Raw genomic sequence first — 24,850 nt, 5'->3', positions numbered from 1 at the left:
TGTATGTAGTGATAACATAATCTGAATAGGAGCATGATCAGATACAGAGGAAGTTAAAATTTTGGAATACTGTATATTAGCAACTAGTGTGTTGGAGATTAAAAAATAATCAATCCTGGAGTGAGAGTTGTGAAGGACGGGAAAAAAAAAAGGGAGTCTCCACATATCTGATAAATTTAAATCTTTAAGCATATTCAAAACAGATGTTCTCTTGGATGTTGCAGGGGGGATACTTAGATTTCCTATCTAAAATTGTGTTTAGTTAGGTTAAAGTCTCCACCAATTATCACTGGAATATTTGAAAACTGAATTAACGTGTCTGTTAAACAATGAAAGAATTGTGGGGAGTCAATATTAGGCGCATATGTGCTACATAACAAAGATGATGGATAGAAATATTAGCAGTTGCCCATCTACCCTCCAAATCAGTTGAGAATGAATTATAATAGGAAGAGAAGATTTGTATAAAATGGCAACCCCATATTTTTATCCAAATGAAGGGGAAGCTTCCAATAATTTATAAAGATTACAGTTTAGTAAATGCATTGATTTGGAGTTTAGGTGAGTTATATCTGGGGAAAGAGAGAAGTAATTCAAAAGTTTCTGTCATTTAATAGGGTTATTAATACCTTTGATATTTACAGAAATAACATTTTATTTGCCATATGGGAAAAAAATTATTAAGTGAAAATATTGGAAACATTGATTGCATTTATTATATATAATGGTCTGACTACAACAGGTCTGCATCAGCTCCAAGAAAGGGATCTCAGCGTCGTCGTTGATGATACGTTGAAACCCTCTGCTCAGTGTGCAGCAGCAGCAGCTAAGAAAGCAAATAGAATGTTAGGTAGTATTAGGAAAGGAATGGAAAACAAAAGTGAGGACGTTATAATGCCTTTGTATCGCTCCATGGTGCGACCGCACCTCAAATATTGTGTTCAATTCTGGTCAATTTTTATTTAATACTGCCTGATTTGTGAAATGTACAATATTTTTTTTCTAGTTTTGTATTTTGCAGCATACAGGAAAAAATACATTTGTTTCTCTCTTACCAGTATTGCCCTGCTTATAGAGTCTGGCTTTCTTGGGCAGAGCAAAATGAGGGGGGGGGGGGGGGGTCTCCATTTCAGTCTTTGCATGTTTTTTTTTTTTTGTGGTCTTCTATTTTGTTTCAGGTGAGGGTCTATCCATGTTCTGCATGTGCAGCTGAGGTGAAGGATTCAGCTGGCATATGTTTGTATAGGAATGTATAACACTCCAGCTTGTTCCAGTACTAGCAGGTATATTGGTGCTCTAGGATCCAGTATAATACGGCTGTTATGGTGTGTTAAGGTTTCTGTATAGGTTTTGAATGTCTTTTTGCACAGTTTTGTGTTGCGTCTGGCCCTATTTTAAAGCAAGCTCTGAGGAAAGGGCCCCCTCACTCAAAATAAATATTGCTCAACACTAGTGGTCCAAACACCTTGAAAAATAGGACCACATAAAGTCCTATCTTTATGTGCTTCATCCTAGCTGGTTAAATGCTAAATATCACAATTAACCAGCTATGCTTTATCCATCGGCTATACCCAAATTCTAGTGTCTGGACATTGTCCAACATTGAATATCTGGGAATAAAGCCAGCTGAATGCTCTAGTTCAGCTCTGCACCCACTGTTGCATGAAAGCTCTTGCAGATGCAGAATAGATGCTTGCTTTTAACACTATGAAAATGCAGTTAGGGGTCAGTAATTTTTTTATAATGTGTGTGTATATAGCGAATGATACATGCCCGTGCGCGACCGTTCCCGCTCAGTTGAATGACAAGCAAAGGAATGAGTAAAATGCAACTCCAAAGGGGAGGAGGGAGGGTAGGTGAAAACAATCAGCCTGCTGTCCTCGGAGAACACCTGCTACAGGTATTTATCATTCGCTTTCTCCGAGGACAAGCAGGCTGCTTGTTCTCACGACTGGGGTATCCCTAGCTCTCAGGCTCACTCAAAACAAGAACCCAGGTCAATTGAACCTTGCAACGGCGAGGGCATAACAGAAATTGACCTACGAAGAACAACTAACTAAGAGTACAGCCTGAACAGAATAAAATCGGGTCCTGGAGGGTGGAGTTGGATTCAAACCCCAAACACATTCTGCAGCACCGACTGCCCGAACCAACTGTCGCATCGGGTATCCTGCTGGAGGCAGTAATGTGATGTGAATGTGTGGACAGATGACCACGTTGCAGCCTTGCAAATCTCTGCAATAGTGGCTGACTTCAAGTGGGCCACTGACGCTGCCATGGCTCTAACACTATGAGCCGTGGCATGACCCTCAAGAGCCAGCCCAGCCTGGGCGTAAGTGAAGGAAATGCAATCTGCTAGCCAATTGGAGATGGTGCGTTTCCCAACAGCGACCCCCTTCCTATTGGGGTCGAAAGAAATAAACAATTGGGCAGACTGTCTGTGGGGCTGTGTCCGCTCCAGATAGAAGGCCAACGCTCGCTTGCAGTCCAATGTGTGCAACTGACGTTCAGCAGGGCAGGTATGCGGTCTGGGAAAGAATGTTGGCAAGACAATTGACTGGTTAAGATGGAACTCCACCACCACCTTTGGCAGGAACTTAGGGTGAGTGCAGAGTACTACTCTGTTATGATGAAATTTGGTATAAGGAGCATGAGCTACCAGGGCTTGAAGCTCACTGACTCTACGAGCTGAAGTAACTGCCACCATGAAAATGACCTTCCAGGTCAAGTACTTCAGATGGCATGAATTCAGTGGCTCAAAAGGAGGTTTCATCAGCTGGGTGAGGACGACGTTGAGATCCCATGACACTGCAGGAGGCTTGACAAGGGGCCTTGACAAAAGCAAGCCTCTCATGAATCAAATGACTAAAGGCTCTCCAGAGATGGCTTTTACCCTCTACACGATAATGATAAGCACTAATCGCACTAAGGTGATTCCTTACTGAGTTGGTCTTGAGACCAGACTCTGATAAGTGCCGAAGGTATTCAAGCAGGTTCTGTGTAGGGCAAGAATGAGGTTCTAGGGCCTTGCTCTCACACCAGATGACAAACCTCCTCCACTTGAAAAAGTAACTCTTTTTACTGGAATCCTTTCTAGAGGCAAGCAAGACACGGGAGACACCCTCAGACAAACCCAACGAAGCAAAATCTACGCCCTCAACATCCAGGCCGTGAGAGCCAGAGACTGAAGGTTGGGGTGCAGAAGCGCTCCGTCATTCTGCGAAATGAGTCGGAAAACACTCCAATCTCCACGGTTCTTCGGAGGACAACTCCAGAAGTAGAGGGAACTAAATCTGACGGGGCCAAAATGGCGCTATCAGAATCATGGTGCCGTGGTCTTGCTTGAGCAAGGTCTTCCCCACCAAAAGTATGGGAGGATAAGCATACACAGGAGGCCGTTCCCCCAATGGAGGAAAAAGGCATCCGACGCCAGGCTGCCGAACGCCTGTAGTCTGGAACAGAACAGAGGCAGCTTGTGGTTGGTCTGAGAGGTGAAAAGATCCACCGAGGGGGTGCCCCACTCTCGGAAGATCTTGCGTACCACTCTGGAATGGAGCGACCACTCGTGTGGTTGCATGACTCTGCTCAGCCTGTCGGCCAGACTGTTGTTTACGCCTGCCAGGTATGTGGCCTGGAGAAGCATGCCGAACTGGCAAGCCCAACGCCACATCTTGATGGCTTCCTGACACAGGGGGCGAGATCCGGTGCCCCCCTGCTTGTTGATATAATACATAGCAACCTGATTGTCTGTCCGAATTTGGATGATTTGGTAGGACAGCCGATCCCTGAAGGCCTTCAGTGCGTTCCAGACCACTCGGAGCTCCAGGTTGATCTGAAGATCTTGTTCCTGGAGGGACCACACCCCTTGGGTGTGGAGCCCATCGACATGAGCTCCCCACCACAGGTGAGAGGCATCCGTCGTCAGCACCTTCGTTGGCTGCGGAATTTGGAATGGACGTCCCAGGGTCAGATTGGTCCGAATCGTCCACCAGTGCAGCGAATTGCGGCAAATGACGGACAGGCGGATGACATCCTCTAGATTCCCGGTGGCATGGCACCACTGGGAAGCTAGGGTCCATTGAGCAGATCTCATGTGAAGATGAGCCATGGGAGTCACATGGACCGTAGAGGCCATATGGCCCAGGAGTCTCAACATCTGCCGAGCTGTGATCTGCTGAGACGCTCTGGTCTGGGAAGCGAGAGACAGAAGATTCTGAGCTCTCGCCTCGGGAAGATAGGCCTGGCTGGAGATGGGACTTCGGGTAATTTATCACAAACCCCAGCAGCTCCAGAAGGTGAATAGTGCACTGCATGGACCGAAGAGCTCCTGCCTCTGAGGTGCTCTTGACCAGCCAATCGTCGAGATACGGGAACACGTGCACCCCCAGCTTGCGTAGATACGCCGCAACCACCACGAGACACTTCGTGAACACCCGTGGTGCAGAGGCGAGCCCAAAGGGCAGCACACAATACTGAAAGTGCCGTGTCCCCAGACGGAATTGGAGATACTGTCTGTGAGCTGGCAGTATCGGGATGTGAGTGTAAGCGTCATTTAAATCCAGGGAACATAGCCAATCGTCTTTCTGAATCATGGGTAGAAGGGTGCCCAAGGAAAGCATCCTGAACTTTTCTCGGACCAGATATTTGTTCAGGCCTCTCAGGTCTAGGATGGGGCGCATCCCACCTGTTTTCTTTTCCACAAGGAAGTACCTGGAATAGAATCCCTGCCCTTCCTGCCCGGGTGGCACGGGCTCGACCGCATTGGCGCTGAGAAGGGCGGAGAGTTCCTCTGCAAGTACCTGCTTGTGTTGGGAGCTGAAGGATTAGGCTCCCGGTGGGCAATGTGGCGGAGTGGAGACCAAATTCAGGGTGTATCCGCACCGCACTATTTGTAGAACCCACTGGTTGGAGGTTATGAGAGGCCACCTTTGGTGAAAAACTTTCAACCTCCCCCCGACTGGCAGGTCGTCCGGTACAGATACTTTGATGGCGGCTATGTTCCCATGGATCCAGTCAAAAGCCCGTCCCGGCTTTTGCTGTGGAGGCGCAGGGGGCTGCTTAGGCGCACACTGTTGACGGGAACGAGCACGCTAGGACTGTCCCTGTGCCTGAGGAGGCCTTCGGGCCGGCTGGGTGTACCTGTGCTTGCTGTAGGCGTAGGGTGCAGCCTGCCGGGCCCGGGAAAAACGTCCACCTGCAGAGGTGGATGCTGAAGGCGCCCGGTGGGAGAGCTTGTCGAGGGCGGTTTCCCGCTGGTGTAGTTGGTCCACCAACTGCTTGACCTTCTCGCCGAAAATGGACATCCGCCAGTCGCTGATGGGTGCGGTTGTCCAGGTCAGAGGCACGCAGCCATGAGAGTCTGCGCATCACTATACCTTGGGCCGCAGCTCGAGATGCCACATCACAGGTGTCATAGATACCCCTGGACAGGAACTTTCTGCACGTCTTCAGCTGCCTGACCACCTCCTGAAAAGACCTGGACTGCTCCGGGGGGAGCTTGTCAACCAGGTCCGCCAGTTGCCTCACATTGTTCCGCATGTGAATGCTCGTGTAGAGCTGGTATGATTGGATGCGGGTCACGAGCATGGAAGAGTGGTAGGCCTTCCTCCCAAACGAGTCCAGAGTGCGAGACTCCTGCCCAGGGGGCGCCGAGGCGGTATCCCTCGAACTCCGTGCTCTCTTGAGAGCAGAGTCCACGACCGCCGAGTCATGAGGCAATTGAGGCCGCATCAACTCTGGGTCTGAGTGGATCCTGTATTGGGACTCCGCTTTCTTGGGGATGGTGGGATTAGATAATGACTTCAGCCAGTTCCGAAGCAGTGTCTCCTTAAGGACATTGTGCAACGGCACCGTGGAAGACTCTCTAGGTGGTGATGGATAGTCGAGGACTTCGAGCATCTCCGCCCTCGGCTCATCCACAGTAACCACGGGAAAGGGAATGCAGATAGACATATCCCTGACAAAGGAGGCAAAGGAGAGGCTCTAAGGAGGCGAGAGCTTCCTCTCCGGTGAAGGTGTAGGGTCAGAGGGAAGGCCCACAGACTCCTCTGAGGAGAAATATCTGGGATCCTCCCCCTCCCCCCACGAGGCTTCCTCCTTGGTGTCGGACATGAGCTCTCTCAGCTCAGACCTCAACCGGGCCCGTCTTGGCTGCGAGGAACCACGTCCTCGATGATGGCGCCGAGCGGTGGACTCCCACGCCGGCGGGGACGAAGCTTCCCCCATCGACTCCACCTGCATGGCGGTCGACACCGGTGCCGCAAGCGGCGTCGGAGGCCTCGGCATCGGGCCAGAACACACCGGCGCCTCCATCAACGGCGCCGGGGGCGCAAGGACCCCCGGTGCCGGCAGAGCCTGGCGCATCAGCCCTTCCAGGATTCCGGGAAGGATGGCTCAGAGGTACTCGTCAAGGCCCGCTGTCGGGAAAGGCAGGGGGGGCCGGTGTGGGTGCCGGTGCCGGAAGCTGCTCGGGTCCAGGAGACGATACCGAGGTACCCGCGGACTGATGCAACGACACTTCAACCGAGGGGGAACGCTCCTCCCAGCACTGCCGCTTCCTGGGCGTCGAGTCGTCCCTCGAAGTACTGGCGCTGGCAGTCCCGTGCGCCGTGGGTGACCGATGACGGTGCTTCTTTGCTTTCTTTCGATGCCCATCATCAGCGCAAGAGACGAGGAGGTGGAACCCCCCCCCCCGGCCTCGAGGAATCGGATCCGACAGGGTTCGGTCCCTATGGCCCGGGGCAGAGGGAGTGGCCGGGGCAGGCCGGCGGGCCAAAGGTACCTGTACTCCTGGGGTCGGTGCCAGAGTTGGCGCCGATTTCATCGACATCGGTACCGAAGACCCGGCCGTCGACACCGATGCCGTAGAGGTCGACGTCGAAGGGCCGGCGCAAGTTCCAAAAAGACGGTCCCGTAGAACTTGCCTTCCCACTTGTGTCCGCTTCCTTAAGCCGAGACACAAGGTGCACGTCTTGGAATTATGCTCCGGGCCGAGGCACTGGAGACACCAAGCGTGGGTATCGGTCTGCGAGATCTGCCGGCCGCACCAACCACACTTTTTGAATCCGCTCGGGACCTTCGAGGACATCGACGGAAAAATTGCGTCGGCGAGGTCAAAATCGTCGATGGTGGCAGTGAAAAGCACACCCGAAAAAGAAACGACCGCGCGGCCACAACGAAGCACCCTCGCGGCTAAGAACGAGGATAACTTTTTTTCCTAAGAAAAAACACGTGAACACGTACTCGAAACAAAGAAAAACCGCGGCTAGGCCGCAATCCGGTTTCCGGGGCTGACAAAGAGAGACGGGTAACACGTCTCTCTCCAGCGCGGAATAGAAAAAAACTGAGTGGGAACGGTCGCACATGGGCAGGAAGATGGCCGCGCATGCACTGTGGGCATGCCCTGCGTGCGCAACCGTCCGCGAAGTTTTCTTCTGGTTGGTGGGGGCTGCCGTGGACGTCAACCCAGTCGTGAGAACAAGCAGCCTGCTTGTCCTTGGCGAAATATATATATAGTTCCAGGCAACATAATTTAACTCAGATAATTTTTTTTGTTATTGTACTGCTTGGGAATATATAAATTGCATTTCTTTGTTCTTAGGGCAACTGCCTAACTAGTGTTAAGTTTGGGGAGCTCCTCGCCCTCCTTCCTTATCAGTTTTCAGGATGCTTCCTCATCCCTTGCTCCTGGGGGGTAAGTGCTGTCAGTGGAGGGGGTCAAGAAGAAAAAAGTTATGCTTGGGGAGGGGGGGGAGGTAAGTGCTACCTTTGGGGGAGGAGGGCTAGAAAAAAAAGTGCTGACTGGGGGGAGGGAGAGGAAGAAAAGGTGCTGCCTGGAAAAAATTTCTGCCTGGTTGGGGTGGGCTGTTTGTTTTTCTATCTATGTGCATGGTATGCGAAAATGCTGGTATGGAGGGAGGAAAGGAGAAGGAGCTGAAATTTGGAGAAGTAGAAAAGGGAAGGGTGCTGGTGTCAGGATTATTACAAAAGAGGAACAGGAAAGTGAATTCTCCCCTTGCTAATTTATGTGAATGTGAGAGGGGTCATAAGTTTCTCACTCATTTCAGTTAAAATAATATATATATCTCCACTATTACAATATGTCAAGTGTTTTAGTCTGGGGGAGGGAAGGGGTGTTTTGAAAAACCATAATGAAAATGTATGAGATGTATATATGCAAATAAATATGTTAATGTGACACACCGTCCCCCAAATAAAACAAACTACATCTATGATTTTAATTCACATTTAATAAAACTTTTGGAAAAACTCCTGCTTTAATGCATTTACTTTTCTTTTTTTTTTAAACAGATAAGGGTGAGACTTTACAAGGCACATTACATTTATAACAAGTACTTAAACTGATAAAGTCAATATTAGCACTTGACCCATAAATAATGATTCAAAAGGCTAATGTTCTTTAAGGTACATTTATAAAATTTACAATAACATGTCTCCTTATTTGCATCAACATTTAACTTACGGATTGCTCTTATCCCGGCCCTCTCTGCCGCTGAAGGTCTTGGCCATCTTGGGACTGGAGCTGGTAGAGGCAGGCGCGATCAATTCTGGTGGTGGCAGAGATGGCCAGGGCAAGAGCCTCCTTTTGAGCCCTCGATGTTTTGTCACCTTGATTATATGCTCCAGCTACTGATTCCACAGCTTAGTTTTGTGCTACATGAAAAAAAACTTTCTACAATTTGCTTTTGATCGGCTGGTGTTGTTTGAAATTAAGATAAACATTCTCCAATTAACTGTTCCATCCACTTATGATTTTATAAACTTCTATCATATCCCCTCTGTCAACTCTTTTTCCAAGGTGAAGCACCCTACTCTTTCTTCACAAGGGAGGTATTCCATCCTTTTAATAACATTTGTCACCTGTCTCTGAACCTTTTCTAGTACTTCTATATAATTTTTGAGACAAGGTGACCAAAGCTATACACAATACTTGAGCTGTAGAGCTCTGGCATACTGGGCTGAAAATTTCAGTATACTGGCTTCAGTAATATCACTGTCTTTTTCTTGGGTAATTAACTCAGCACCCAGCATCTTATATCTCTAATCGGGATTATATTTAAGTGTATTACTTTGCACTTGTCCACATTAAATTTCATCTGCCATTTAAATCAAAGAGGCTCATTTTTGAAACATAAAAACATCCAAAAAAAAATGGTACAAAGCAGCAGCTGGAAGTTTTTTTTTTTTTTTAATGCAAAAATGTCCAAATCATTATTTGCAAAAAAATTCATTTAAATATGTTTTTCTATGCAATTCATCTAAATCTCATGGGTGGGTGGGAGAACTAGGATGGGTTACAATATGGATGTTTTTCTGCAATAATGGATCATTATAAAAACATCCAGGGTAAAAAGTATGTTTTTAGCTAGACCTGTTTCACTAATGATTGCGTGCCAAAAAGGTGCACAAACTGAGCAGATGGGATAAAGGCATGATCACCTCCCCTTAATTCCTCAGTGGTCACTGACCCCCTCCCATCCCCTAAGAAATGAAAGTAACAAGACAGTACATACCAGGCTCTAGGACAGCTGCCAATATAATAGGCATTCCTCTTACAGCAGCAAGCAGGGCCCCAGAGCAACCTAGTGGACCCAGGCCCATATCCAACTCTAACTGGTACACTTGTGGTGGAAAGTGCAAGTGCCCCAAAACTACAAAATGCCTACTGAACCCATGTATAGGTGACACCTGCAGGCATATGGACTATTGTAGTTGTGTATAGTTAGGTACAGTACATTTTTTGCTATCCTTGGAAAGTTCAACGTAAGGGGGTTATGATGCAATGTGTAGCTGGGACCTTGCAGGTGAAGTTCACTGCAGTGCCCCCTAAGGTTGCCCCACTGCTCTGCTGGGATGTCTTTGTGGCCCCATCTAATAGCATGGTTTATTTTTGTGCCTTTGTCCCTTGGCTGGTTTTTGTTTCAAAATGGCCCTTAAAGAAAAGCACACTGAGCACAAAAACATCTAAAATAGGGTGATTTTTGAACAAAAAGAGACAGCTTTCTGGTTTGAAAAGGACCATGTTCAGTACAGGATTTCTGATCATCATATCAAAAACACCCTTCACATCTCTTAGTCTCATAAGACCTTTGTGCAATTCCTCACAATCCTTTGCCTTTTTTAATGACTTTTATCATTTGTGCCATTTGCAAAATTTGCTCACCTTGCTTGTTGCTCCTTTCTCTTATTTAAAAGTTGAACAGCACATGTCCAACTACAGGCCCTCAGGCTACTCCATTATTGACCACTTTCTGTTTGGAAAAATGACCATTTACTGTTTCCTATCTTTTAGCCAGCTTCCAATCTACAATGTGCTCCCTAGCCCTCAACCTTGTCAAATGCCTTTAGAAAATTCAAATACTATTATAGCAAATGGCTCAGGTATCCATGTTTAATACCTACAAAAAAATATATATATAAATATAATAAATTGTTATCAATAGAAATCAAACAAAATAAAACATGGAAAAGAAAATAAGATACCTTTTTTTATTGGACATAACTTAATATGTATTAAGTTATGTCCAATAAAAAGGTATATTTTCTTTTCCATGTTTTATTTTGTTTGATTTCTATTGATAACCTTTAAGAGTGGACTAACACGGCTACCACACCTTTCTTATAATACATTGGTAAGGCAACACTTGCCTGGGTTAGAAACCAATACTCATTCCCATGAAATCATATCTGTCTATATGGCCAGTGTTTTGTTTTTTTGCTACCATTTTGCCTGGCACCATCAGCCTCACCAGCTATAATTTTCTAGATCATCCTTAGCAATCTTTCCTTTAAGCGTTATCAGTTTAGTTTATATACTGCCTCTATAACCACAGCAAAATGGTTCTGCCCTGTTAGTCTATTTTTTTTTTTTTTAAATCATATATAGAACGATATGAGCCCCAGTTAAACTGACAAGAGTTATGAATCTCCTTAAAAGTGTAGGAATCAATAGCTCTCGTTAATGAGAATGCAAATATTTCATTAGTTATATAAGTTCAGAGCATATGAATGTATCAATTTGTTTTGAATTGTATCATATTGTTTTATTTAACATTATGATCCTCTATTTTTCTTTTCCCTCTTTTTTTCAGTGTAGCTTGTACTTAAGCACCATGAGCTTCCCATTGGAGACGTACATGAGAACAGGGTTTTGTGGGAATCCCCTCTGGTGATGTGGGATTCCCACAGGGACAGAAGCAGTTCCTGCAGGGTTCCCGTGGAACTGTAAGTTGCACCTATGCCAGCCTCTCACCTACCAAGTTCTTTAAGTACCACCTCCTCCTCCTTTAACAGCACAGATGTAGAAAGTCTTCCATTGATCCTCTCTGGTCCCAGGCTGATACACAGGCATGTACATCAGAGGTCACCTGAGCTACTGGCACATGCATATGGCAACCTCTCAGAACACAGTGCCAGCAAATTACAGTCTTACATGTACACATCATATTGTTCCAAGTTCAAACTTCTGTTCCTTCCTTGCCTGCAGTTCTGTGACTCAAACCCAGAGAGCAAGAGAGCCTTGCCTGTAGTTCTGCAACTCAAACCCAGAGAGCCAACCAGAAATTTTTTTTTTTTTTAAAGGTTTCATTAAATTCTTACAGGGACAGGTAAAATTGCAGCGGGGATGGGTGGAAACAGGTTAGATTTCTGTCACCGTGCCAACTCTCTACTTCCAGTGTGTAGGATTTCTTTCTAAAATGTGACAGTTTAATAGGTATCACCCTTTTATACATGTTTACAATATTGCTCCTGTTTGCTTATGTTTTTTATAATGAAAATTTCAATAAAGATGGTTTGAGCCAAAAAAAATGGGTTGCATAGTTACTCTAACTAAATGTTCTCTTAGCCTCCTTTTCTAAAGCTACATGCTGTGGCATTTAGTGGCCTCCCTTCCAATGATTATAATAAATTTGATTGCACTGTTATCACTACTACCAAGCAGCCCCACTATCTCCCCTTGTACCAGCCAATGTTTACTTGTAAGAACTAGAAATTTAGTGGTATCCCCTCATCCGTTTCAAGAAGCAGTCAGTCACTTACAGTATCTAAAACCTTTAGTTCCTTAGTAAATCCCAATGACATTTACCAAATCATGACTGAGGAAACTGAAATCTCCCACTGCCACTAAATCTGGAAGCATTACTAACTTCTGTTAGCATTTCACTGTTTCTCTCTTAATCTTGTGCAAGTGGACAGTAGTACCACCACCCACCAACATATATACATATTTGGAGACTCAGTTTCAATTAGGAGACTCGCTTTCAAAGAACATTGACTTACAAAGTTGTATAGTAATCTAAGGAACTTCTCTTCTAACAAGTCTCTGAGATACCTATTATATCTGCATCATTTAGTGCCTTACATTCTAATTCTTCAATTTATTTATTTATTACATTTGTATCGCACACTTTCCCACTCGAGGCAGGTTCAATGTGGCTTACATAGTAATAGGGGTTACAAGGTATCTTATTCTTTTCTGACGTCTGGCATTCATATACAATTTGAAGTATGCTTATTTGTATTCACAACCCATCTAGCAGTTTTTTTTTTTTTTTTGGGGGGGGGGGGGGGGGGGGGGTAATTTAAAATTATGTCTGTTCTTACATAAGCTTTTGACACGGTTCCCCACAGGAGGCTCTTAAATAAACTGGACAGGCTGAAGATAGGACCTGATGTGGTGAACTGGATTAGGAACTGGTTGACGGACAGACGCCAGAGGGTGGTTAATGGAATTCGCTCGGATGAGGGAAAGGTGAGTAGTGGAGTGCCTCAGGGATCGGTGCTGGGGCTGATTCTGTTCAATATATTTGTGAGTGACATTGCCGAAGGGATAGAAGGTAAAGTTTGCCTTTTTGCAGACGATACTAAGATTTGTAACAGAGTGGACACCCGGGAGGGAGTGGAAAACATGAAAAAGGATTTGCGGAAGCTAGAAGAATGGTCTAAGGTTTGGCAATTAAAATTCAATGCGAAGAAATGCAAAGTGATGCACTTAGGGAGTAGAAATCCACGGGAGACGTATGTGTTAGGCGGTGAGAGTCTGATATGTACAGACGGGAAGAGGGATCTTGGGGTGATAGTATCTGAGGATCTGAAGGCGACGAAACAGTGTGAAATGGCAGTGGCTGTAGCTAGAAGGTTGCTAGACTGTATAGAGAGAAGTGTGACCAGCAGAAGGAAGTGTTGATGCCCCTGTTTAAGTCGTTGGCGAGGCCCCACCTGCAGTATTGTGTTCAATTTTGGAGGCCGTATCTTCCTAAGTATGTAAATAGAATTGAAACGGTGCAAAGAAAAGCTACAAGAACGGTATGGGATTTGCGTTACAAGACGTATAAGGAGAGACTTGCTGACCTGAACATGTATACCCTAGAGGAAAGGAGAAACAGGGGTGATATGATAAAGACATTCAAATATTTGAAAGGTATTAATCCGCAAATGAACCTGTCCCGGAGATGGGAAGGCGGTAGAACTAGAGGACATGAAATGAGATTGAAGGGGGCAGACTCAAGAAAAATGTCAGGAAGTATTTTTTCACGGAGAGTGTGGTGGATGCTTGGAATGCCCTCCCGCAGGAGGTGGTGATGAAACGGTAATGGAATTCAAAATGCGTGGGATAAACATAAAGGAATCCTGTTCTGAAGGAAAGGATCCTCAGAAGCTTAGCGGAGATTGGGTGGCAGAGCTTGTGCTGGGCAGACTTCTACAGTCTGTGCCGTAAAAATGGCAGATACAAATCAAGGTAAGGTATACACAAAAAGTAGCACATAGGAGTTATCTTGTTGGGCAGACTGGATGGACCATGCAGGTCTTTCTCTGCCGTCATCCAGTTACTAAAGCAAATGCAATGCAGTGGAGGTAGTGCATGCAAATCTCTCACATGAATATTCATTGTAGGTATCCTGAAAACCTGACTAGCTGCGGCACCTCCACAACCAGGGTTGGGAGTCACTGCCCTAATGGTTGAAAAGCTTTTGAACAGAGTTTGGGAGGCAGGGACCATTCATGAAGATTCTATGGTACAACCAAGTTAGGCTACATATATTATATACCAGTTCTTTCTCTGTCCCTAATGGGCTTACAAAGCGAAGTTTCTTACCTGAAGCAGGTATTCTCCGAGGACAGCAAGCTGGATATTCTCACGTGTGGGTGATGTCACGTTGGCCCCCGGAGGATTTTCAGCAAAAATCTCTAGAAGTCTCTTCTGGAGTGTTCCACCACGCATGGCAATCGCACTGTGTATGCGCGTATGTAATTTCCCGCCGGTCGTGCAGTTCCGCTCCTCAGTTAAATCCAATAGTAAAAAGGAAAGACAACTCCAAAGGGGAGGTGGGAGGGATTGTGAGAATATCCAGCCTGCTGTCCTCTGAGAATACCTGCTTCAGGTAATCAATAGAAATCAAACAAAATAAAACATGGAAAAGAAAATAAGATGATACCTTTTTTATTGGACATAACTTAATACATTTCTTGATTAGCTTTCGAAGGTTGCCCTTCTTCATCAGATCGGAAATAAGCAAATGTGCTGACAGTGTATATAAGTGAAAACATTCAAGCATTACTATGACAGTCTGACAGGGTGGGAGGATGGGGGTGGGTTGGAGGTATGCATGGGGACATCAAAGCATATCATTGATATTCTAACAGGATGGGTGTGGATAGGTGAGGGATGGGGTGATCAACAGAGACATACAGCTTTATGGTTTATAATGGGCTAGGAACTCTAGATCCTTGTTAAGTCCTTTCTGTTGGGTGTTAAAATATTCAATCATTCTGACTTCAAAGGTCTTACGTTCTTGTATGGTTTTAAAGTTACCTTTCAGTATTCTCACTGTGAAATCACTGGTACAGTGTCCTGGTTCTGTGAAGTGCTGTCCCACCGGGGTGGGGGCCCTACTGGCTGTATTGTTCATGTGATGCCTATGTAAATTGAATCTTGTCTTAAGCATCTGGCCTGTTTCTCCAATATAGCATCCTTTGTTACATTTTTTACACTGAATGATATATACCACATTGGTATATATCAAGAAATGTATTAAGTTATGTCCAATAAAAAAGGTATCATCTTATTTTCTTTTCCATGTTTTATTTTGTTTGATTTCTATTGATAACCTTAAGAGTGGACTAACACAGCTACCACACTCCTCTGCTTCAGGTAAGAAACTTCGCTTTCTCCGAGGACAAGCAGGCTGATATTCTCACGTGTGGGGTATCCCTAGCCCCCAGGCTCACTCAAAACAATAACCATTGGTCAATTGGACCTCGCAATGGCAAGGACATAAAGATTGACCTGAAACAAGAAAACTGCTGAGAGTGCAGCCTGGAACAGAATAAAATTGGGCCTAGGAGAGTTGGAGTTGGATTCTAAACCCCAAACAGATTCTGCAGCACCGACTGCCCAAACAGACTGTCACGTTGACTGTCCTGCTGAAGGCAGTAGTGAGATGTGAATGTGTGGACTGATGACCACGTCACAGCCCTGCAGATCTCTTCAATAGTGGCTGACCTCAGATGAGCCACTGACGCAGCCATGGCTCTAACATTATGAGCCGTGACATGGCCCTCTAAAGTCAGCCCAGCTTGGGCATAAGTGAAGGAAATGCAATCTGCTAGCCAATTAGATATGGTGCGTTTCCCGACAGCAACTCCTCTCTTGTTGGGATTTAAAAAAATAAACAACTGGGCGGACTGTCTGTGGGGGCTTGTCCACTCCACGTAAAAAGCCAATGCTCTTTTGCAGTCCAAAGTGTGCAGCTTGCTTTCGCCAGGACGGGTATGAGGACGGGTAAAGAATGTTGGCAAGACAATCGACTGGTTCAGATTGAACTCCGACACCACCTTCGGCAAGAACTGGGTGCGTGCGGAGGACTACTCTGTTATGATGAAATTTAAGATAAGGAGCATGAACCACTAAAGCTTGAAGCTCACTGACCCTACGAGCTGAAGTAACAGCCACCAAGAAAATGACCTTCCAGGTCAAGTACTTCAGATGGAAGGAATTCAGTGGCTCAAAAGGAGGTTTCATCAGCTGGGTGAGAACGACATTGAGATACCAAGACACTGGAGGAGGCTTGACAGGGGGCTTCAACAAAAGCAAACCTCTCATGAATTGAACAACTAAAGGCTGTCCAGAAATAGGCTTACCTTCTACACAATGATAAGCACTAATCACACTAAGGTGAACCCTTACTGAGTTAGTCTTAAGACCAGACTCTGACAGGTGTAGAAGGTAGTCAAGCAAGGTCTGTGTAGGACAAGAAAAAGGATCTAGGGCCCTGCTGTCACACCAGACGGCAAACCTCTTCCATTTAAAAGAGTAACACCTTTTCGTGAAGTCTTTCCTGGAAGCAAACAAGACTCGGGAGACACCCTCAGAGAGACACAAGGAGGCGAACTCTAAGCTCTCAACATCCAGGTCGTGAGAGCCAGGGACTGGAGGTTGTTGGGATGCAGAAGCGCCCCCTCGTTCTGAGTAATGAGAGTTGGAAAACACTCCAATCTCCACGGTTCTTCGGAGGACAACTCCAGAAGAAGAGGGAACCAAATCTGACGCAGCCAGAAGGGAGCGATCAGAATCATGGTTCCGCGATCTTGCTTGAGTTTCAGCAAAGTCTTCCCCACCAGAGGTATGGGAGGATACGCGTACAGACGGCCTGTCCCCCAATGAAGGAGGAAGGCATCTGACGCTAGCCTGCTGTGAGCCTGTAGTCTGGAACAGAACTGAGGGACCTTGTGATTTCGTTGAGTGGCAAAAAGATCCACCGAGGGGGTGCCCCACTCCCGGAAGATCTTTCGGGCTACAGCCATGTTCAGCGACCACTCATGAGGTTGCATTATCCTGCTCAACCTGTCGGCCAGACTGTTTACGCCTGCCAGATAAATGGCTTGGAGAAACATGCTGTGCTGGCGAGCCCAAAGCCACATCTGAACAGCTTCCTGACACAGAGGGCAAGATCCGGTACCCCCTTGCTTGTTGAGGTAGTACATCGCAACCTGATTGTCTGTTTGAATTAGAATAATTTGGTGGGATAGCTGATCTCTGAAAGCCTTTAGAGCGTTCCAGATCACTCGTAACTCCAGGAGGTTGATCTGAAGACGCTTTTCCTGAAGTGACCAAGCTCGAGTATAAAGCCCATCTACATGCACTCCCCACCCTAGGAGGGATGCATCCGTCGTCAGCACTTTTTGTGGCTGAGGGATTTGGAATGGGCGCCCCAAAACCAGATTGGATCGAATTGTCCACCACTGAAGGGAATTCCGAAAGTCGGTGGACAGCTGGATCGCATCCTCCAGATTCCCTGTAGCTTGATACCACTGGGAAGCTAGGGTCCACTGAGCTGATCTCATGTGTAGGCGTGACATTGGAGTTACATGAACTGTGGAAGCCATGTGCCCCAGAAGTCTCAACATCTGCCGAGCTGTGATCTGCTGAGACGCTTGAACCCTGGAGACCAGAGACAGAAGGTTGTCCACTCTTGCTTCGGGAAGATAGGCACAAGCTGTCTTCATGCACAGCAGAGCCCCTATAAATTCCAATTTTTGAACTGGGATTAGATGGGACTTTGGGTAATTGATTACAAACCCTAGTAGCTCTAGCACCTGAATAGTCATCTGCATGGACTGCGAAGCTCCTGCCTGGGAGGTGCTCTTAACCAGCCAATCGTCTAGATAAGGGAAAACATGCACTCCCAGCCTGCGTAGCGATGCTGCAACAACTGCCAGGCACTTGGTAAATACCCTGGGCGCAGACGCCAAGCCAAAAGGCAGCACACAGTACTGAAAATGCTGTGCTCCCAGCCGAAACCGCAGATACTTCCTGTGAGCTGGAAGTATCGAGATGTGAGTGTAAGCATCCTTTAAGTCCAGAGAGCATAGCCAATCGTTTTCCTGAATCATGGGAAGAAGGGTGCCCAGGGAAAGCATCCTGAACTTTTCTTGGACCAGATATTTGTTCAGGCCCCTTAGATCTAGGATGGGATGCATCCCCCCTGTTTTCTTTTGCACAAGGAAGTACCTGGAATAGAATCCCAGTCCTTCCTGCCCTGGTGGAACGGGCTCGACCGCGTTGGCGCTGAGAAGGGCGGAGAGTTCCTCTGCAAGTACTTGCCTGTGCTGAGAGCTGAAAGACTGAGCTCTCGGGGGGTAATTTGGAGGTTCGGATTCCAGATTGAGGGTGTATCTTAACCGGACTATTTGAAGAGCCCACCGGTCAGAGGTCATGAGAGGCCATCTTTGGTGAAAAAATTTTAACCTCCCTCCTACTGGTAAGTCATCCGGCACGGATACTGGTAGTTTGGCTATGCTTAACTGGAGCCAGTCAAAATCCCGTCCCTGGGTTTTGCTGGGGAGCTGCAGGGGCCTGCTTCGGCACACGCTGTTGATGGGAACGAGCGCGCTGGGGCGGAGCCTGAACCGGCTGCCGAGAAGTAGGAGTGTACCTATGGCCCCTAGAGGCGTAAGGGAGCACCTGCCTTCCCTCTAAAAAAAACTTCCTAGATGAGGAAGTAGATGCAGAAGGAGCCCGGCGGGAGAGAGAGAGAGTCCATAGCGTTATCACGCTGATACAGATGATCAATCAGCTCTTCAACTTTCTCACCAAAAAGATGATCCGCCCCCCCCCCCCCCCCCCGGCAAGGGATATCCGCAATCTTCTGCTGAGTTTGTTCTTCCAGGTTAGAGGCACGCAGCCATGAGAGTCTGCGCATCACTATACCCATAGCAGAGAATCTGGATGTCACATCGTAAGTATCGTAAATACCCCTGGACAGGAATTTGCGATACGCCTTCTGCTGCCTGACCACCTGGCGAAAAGGCTCAGCCTGCTCCGGTGGGAGCGCGTCAACTAAGCTCTCAAGCTGCCTGAGTTCCGCAAATGAATGCTCATGTAGAGCTGGTATGACTGAATTTTGGACGCGAGCATGCCAGCCTGATACGCCTTCCTCCCAAAAGAGTCCAAAGTTCTGTGTTCCCTCCCCGGGGGCGCCGAGGCAAAGTTCCTAGAACTTTTGGCCCTTCTGAGAGCGGAATCCACCACCGCAGAATCATGAGGCAACTGAGGCCGGACGAAACTGGGTTCCCCGTGGATCCAGTACTGAAACTCAGCCTTTTTTGGAACAGTTGGGCATGAAAGAGGCTTCCTCCAATTCCTCATCAGCACTTCCTTGAGTGCATCATGCAAAGGAACTGTGGTGGAAGACTTAGGTGGAGATGGATAATCCAGGACCTCGAGCATCTTAGCCCTGGGCTCATCCACAGTCTCCACAGGGAAGGGAATGGCCTCAGACATTTCCCGCACAAAAGAGAAAGACAAACTTTCCAGAGGGGAGAGCTGCTTCTGAGGTGAGGGAGTTGAATCAGATGGAAGACCTAGAGAGTTCTCGGCAGAGAAAAGTCCAGGCCTGTCATCATCATCAGGGGCCAAAAGCTCAGAAAGAGCAGCCCGGATCCGAGCCTGTCTCGACGTGGAAGTACGACGACTTTGATGACGGTGTCGAGAAGTCGACTCCCTTAAAGACTCCGGTGAAGCTTCCTCCACCGACGACAATGGAGAGACGACCCGGGTGGCTGCCGACTCCGGTACCGCAAGCGATGCCGGAGAAGGAGACCTCACCACAGGCAAAAGGCTAGGCGCCGCAGGAGCCTCCGGCACCGACGGTACAGTGCAATTGGTGCAGCACTGCTTCCATAAAATTGGGAAACAGAGCCTTGATGTACTCATCAAGAGAAGCTGTCGAGGAAGGCTGCGGTGCCAGTGTGAGCTTTGGAGGCAGAACCTGTAGGGGTTGGGGAGCCAGTACCGGACTGCCAGACGACCGTCGCGCCGACACCTCCATCACAGAGGGACAGCGATCCTCTCAGTGTCGACGCTTCTCGGGTACCGAATGCTTCGACGACCCGGAGCTCCCGATACCATGTCGAGAAGGAGAACGATGATGGTGCTTCTTGACCTTCGCCCGACGCCCATCATCGAGACTCCTCGATACCGGTGAGGAGGATGTGGAATCCACACACCTCCTCGGGTCCGGGTCCGATACAGGTCGGTCCCGGGGAGCTTGCAAAGCAGGAGGCGCCGAGGTGGGTGGAGACCCACTCGATGCATCACTGCTCCCAGCGTGCATCGGTCTTTTGGCAGCCTTTACCTGGTCTCCCGACGCCAATGCAGCCCTCGACGCCGACGCACCGGACCCAAAAAGCTTTTCTCTCTGAGCTTCTCTCGAGAGCTGGGTGCGTTTCTTCATCTGAAGACACAACTTACAGCTCTCCGGGCGATGGTCAGGCCTAAGGCACTGAAGGCACCAGGAGTGCGGACGGAACAGTGCCTGAGATGGTCCGGTTGCAGCGGGCGCATGGTTTGAAGCCACTGGGCGTCTTTGATGACATGGCGGGGAAAACAGCCTCCGCAAAATAAAAAAACGCGATTGTGTCAGAAAACTAGACACAAGAAAAAGGAGGAAAACCCCGACCGAGCGGTCTAAAAGCGGTCACACGAAAAACTGAAGGAAAGTTACCAACAGGGAAAAAGAAACTACATAAAGGGACTTTTTTTTTTTAAACAACAAATTATACTCGATCTAAGGCGGACCGAGAAAAAAGAAGAAACTTCGACTCCGGAAGCAGAGGAAAACACGAAGCGTGAAAAAACTCCGTGTCTCCTCAGACGCGGAAAAGAAGAAACTGAGGAGCGGAACCACGCGACGGGCAGGAAATTACGTACGCGCATGCGATTGCCACGTGCGGTGGAATGCTCCAGAAGAGACTTCCAGAGATTTTTGCTGAAAATCCTCCAGGGGCCGACGTGACATCACCCACACGTGAGAATATCAGCCTGCTTGTCCTCGGAGAATCTAAGTTTTTGTACCTGGGGCTAAGTAACTTGCCACGGTCATGAACCAATCATCAAGACAAGAGGTCACAATGTTTTTCCCCTTCAAAAGGTTACAGCAACCACAGCTAGACATTTTTTTGAAGACTCTTGGAGCAGAGAAAAGCCTACATGAAGTACTTTCCATTGGAAACGATGAGGAAGGACGGAAAATCTTAAAAACTGATTAATCAAGATCAGTGTTTCCCAAGACCAGCCCTGGAGTACCCCTTGCCAGTCAGAAAGCAAATAAAACGTTGGGTATTAATATTAGGAAAGAATGGAAAACAAAAATGAGGACGTTATAATGCCATTGTATCGCTCCATGGTGTGACTGCACCTTGAATATTGTGTGCAATTCTGGTCACTGCATCTAGTGGAACTAGAAAAGGTATAGAGAAGGGCGACGCAAATGATAAAGGGGATGGGACGACTTCCCTATGCACCAAAAAGGCAAAGAAAAACATGCCAAAGGCAGAAAAAAAAGCTTTAGGACTGAGCAAAGTGTGGAGACAGTAAAAAAAAAGTACAACCTGTCCTCACCACGGTAAAAAAATAAAAAGCAACAGAGACCGCATTCACGCGGCAGGTGGGAAAGACACTCACATTTGCGCAGTGCAGTGTCATGTGCTCCACATAGCAATTATGCTCGTCATAAGATCCAGACCAGGCAATACAGCCTGCGTTACCCTCTTGTGAAGATAGGCCTGCTTGTCCTATAACAATGGCTGTTGAGAGTTCCTGCGGCAGCCTCCTAAGTGTGCTGGTGGCCTGGGAGGATCCTGGAGGTGCTGTTTTTTTTTTTTCAGCTGAAACCAATCAGCAAATTTCAGCTGCTGATTCATTTTCAGTCGAAACTGAGAATCCCAGGTTCAGCTTCTTCCCTTGTTCAATGCTAGTTTATTTCAGTCACTTCACCCAGGCCAATAAAAAACAACTATTTCCTTATCCTACCTCCTGTGGCCCTCTGTGACCCTTCAGTAGCAGCAGGATGCAACTTCAAGGAAGGGGTGGAAAGAAGTTCAGCAGCAGCAGCTTCATAAAGGCAGATGTGGGTCTGAAGCACAGCACAAGGCAGCAGAATGGCAACAACTTACGAGTACTCCTAGATGGGTGGCTGTTTGTGTTAAGAAGGTGGGGGTTGGTGAAAGCTGTGCAAAGGGGTGTTCATGGATGGAAAGGTGTTATACTAGTATCCCACAAAGTTGCATCCATTCTGCCTCTCTAAAAAATACCATACTCTCTCATCTCCTCCCAATCCTTCTCACCTTTTTTCACTTGTATGCTCTACTTGCTCTCCTTCCTCTGTCCTCACTTCCCACTTGTTCTCCACACTCACCCATGAACTCCATCATAGCTCCCATGCGCTCTCCCACCTCATGCCCCACTCATTGCTTCCATTACTCAACTTCCATGCTCTCAGCCCCCCCCCCCCCCTTACCTCCATGTTTGATATCCATTCTAGTTGCTGCTGATTACACCGTAGACACTGCAGTCCAAAACCAGAGGAAGGCTTCTGGCATGCTTCTTGGGTCTACAGCTGGCAGAGCCTGAGGATCTCCAGCAGCACTTCTCCTCATGTCACAGCTTGGTGGCAGGAATAGGTAAGAGTAAGGGTGCTTTACAAAAGATTCAGGGCACAAGCCTTATGTGCACAGTGATAACGATGCCCCAGGCAAGAGTGATCCCCTGTTGTTCCTGCCCTCCTAGTGCCATATTCCAAAATGTCCCTGGCCTTAGTTCAGCTGGCACCATTTTGAAAGAGGGCAGGCAGGAGCAACTGGTGATTGCACTTGATCCTTTTGAATCCCACAGGGTTGAGGCTAAGAAAAAAATTAACCTCAATTTTTCTTCTTCTTTATAAATATAAGAAATATTGTTATTTTCCTATTTAGTTTAGCTTTGTATTTGGTTTGTAATACTTGTCCTTCATGCTTGTAAATGTGTAAAATAGCACATAGTAACATACATTTAAAAAATAAAAAATCAAACCTTTACCCCTCCCCCCCAAAAAATTAAAATTAAAGCTACACACCCTAACTCAAAAAAGAAATATGCTTAAATCGTGTAGCCTATTGATTTTTCTTCTTCCTGAGGAGGGCAAAGCATTCACTGAACCAGATTTGGGGAGGGCTACAAAACAAAACATTATCTTGTACTACTTGGGCATCATCCCAGTACACTAAGACTAGGGCATATTTTATAAAACAATTTTAATCAATACATCTGAAAAATTACATCAGGACTAAAAAAATGCTGTTTTCCTGATGTATAGCAAGCATGAAGAAAATAAACTAAAGAAAACAGAAGACAAACATCCACAGGGCCAGAAACTAAATACAAGACATTAAAGAAACTGATCAAATGTGTTCCTGTATAGCAAATTTTGAGTCAAAAATTCTCTAGCATTTTATATCACTAGTTCCCAATCTTTCGATAGCTATGCCCCAGCTAATGGAAATTGACAAAATTTCTCACGTCATCAGAATCACAATCAGGCAGCAAGAGCTGAAACGGTAATAAAAGCATTGTAGCCTTCCTCTTTTGTCCTTTTCAGTCTTTTATCCCATTCTTTATCCAACCAAAAGCCATCTGTCCTTTCTCTTTTCTTCTCCCTACTATGTCCCTAATCCTACCAATTGTCTACTACACAGGAAGCTTGCAGGAGCAGCAACCTTTTAGATCACATAGCACACCAGCAGACATGCGACCCATATGCACAAAGTGAAAAGACTGCAGGCGTTAGCTTGTGTCTTTGAAATTTGTTGTACCTTACCCAGCATGGCCATGTCTCACTTGAGGCAAATCTTATAGGTAAAACGTGGCTCTAAATCAATGTTTCTCAATTTTTGCTATTAAATATTGTTAAAATCTGATTGGAGGCATCTCTGAGACAGGAATAGAAAGCACTGCTTTAGAGCAGAATAGGAAAGCGCAGAATTAGGTTTTTAAGACATTCAAAGTAAATATGCACAAAATACATTTGCACAGACTGCCTCTGATATATGCAAATGCATCTTATGAATATTTGTTGCGGGTATCTAGTTCTTGCGAGCTGCAAGCCACAAGGGTTTTTTTATTTTAGGGTATCCACAATGAATATACATGAGATGTATGTACATGAGATGCATATACATATAAGTGGAGGCAGTGCATGCAAATGCATTTCATGCATATTTGGTGTACATACCTTAAAAAACAAAACAAAAAAACAAAACACCACCACACAAGCAGAAATGCAACATCAGAAGCAAGGGTAACTATAGGTGATCAACTGCCTTTGACCTTGAAAACCCTTTACTAATCAAGGGATTATTTTAAAAAATATATATCAAATATATATATAACTAAAAGGGTTATTTTTAAATTTTTTTTTGAAAATTGGCACTTTTGGCATGTTTCTTAAATAGTTTTATGTATTTATTTTAATATATTGCATTCAAACTACTGCCATTAAAAATCCAGCAGCTGTGGCATAAGCCAGTTGTTAAATCATGACACTAACAGCTGTTTTGCAACTGGAGTTATTCCATTCAAACACCCCGGTCACAATAGTTAGAAACAGTAGTTTAAACAGGAACATCAGGTACTTACAGATTAAACTAACCTGTACTGGCAGTGCTGTTGGTTTTTTCTTCTCTACCAGAAAGTATCTGAAACTCTGCTGCTAGTTAACAAAAACATAAATTATATTAAACTAAAGAGTTTAATCCAGGCTTTATTTAAAAAAAATAAATAAAAGTTATACCTTGCATATTTTCCATTAAAAGTTGGACATTTTACAGTTTCCTCCTCTTCTTTTGAGCTTCCAGCTCAAAGACAGGGCCAGAATCAGATACCATACACTTTCATTTGCAATTACCCAAGATTTCTTCCCTATTTTATAACCCCTCCAAACTTACACCAGTTTGGTCACTGCAGTGACAATCCTGAACCATGCATGAGGGTTCCTCTGAATCCCTTCAAACCAGG

At 46.3% G+C, this 24,850-nt stretch overlaps 1 long non-coding RNA gene across 2 annotated transcripts; it reads right to left on the bottom strand.

The window, feature by feature from the left end:
- Nucleotides 1-8,274: 8,274 nt before the first annotated feature.
- Nucleotides 8,275-24,547, bottom strand: LOC115473453. Of its 2 annotated transcripts, none has more exons than XR_003942660.1 (3): nucleotides 24,473-24,547; nucleotides 22,320-22,465; nucleotides 8,275-8,673 (listed from the first exon to the last, which is right to left on the bottom strand). It is a non-coding gene; the product is annotated as an uncharacterized LOC115473453 (long non-coding RNA). The 2 variants fall into 2 exon arrangements; XR_003942661.1 differs by having other exon boundaries at nucleotides 24,486-24,543.
- Nucleotides 24,548-24,850: the final 303 nt, after the last annotated feature.

The sequence above is a fragment of the Microcaecilia unicolor genome, chromosome 6 (assembly GCF_901765095.1).
Source record: "Microcaecilia unicolor chromosome 6, aMicUni1.1, whole genome shotgun sequence".
NCBI classification, from domain to species: Eukaryota; Metazoa; Chordata; class Amphibia; order Gymnophiona; family Siphonopidae; genus Microcaecilia; species Microcaecilia unicolor.
Note: the sequence above shows the minus strand (reverse complement) of the source record. Positions and strands in the feature narration are given on the sequence as shown.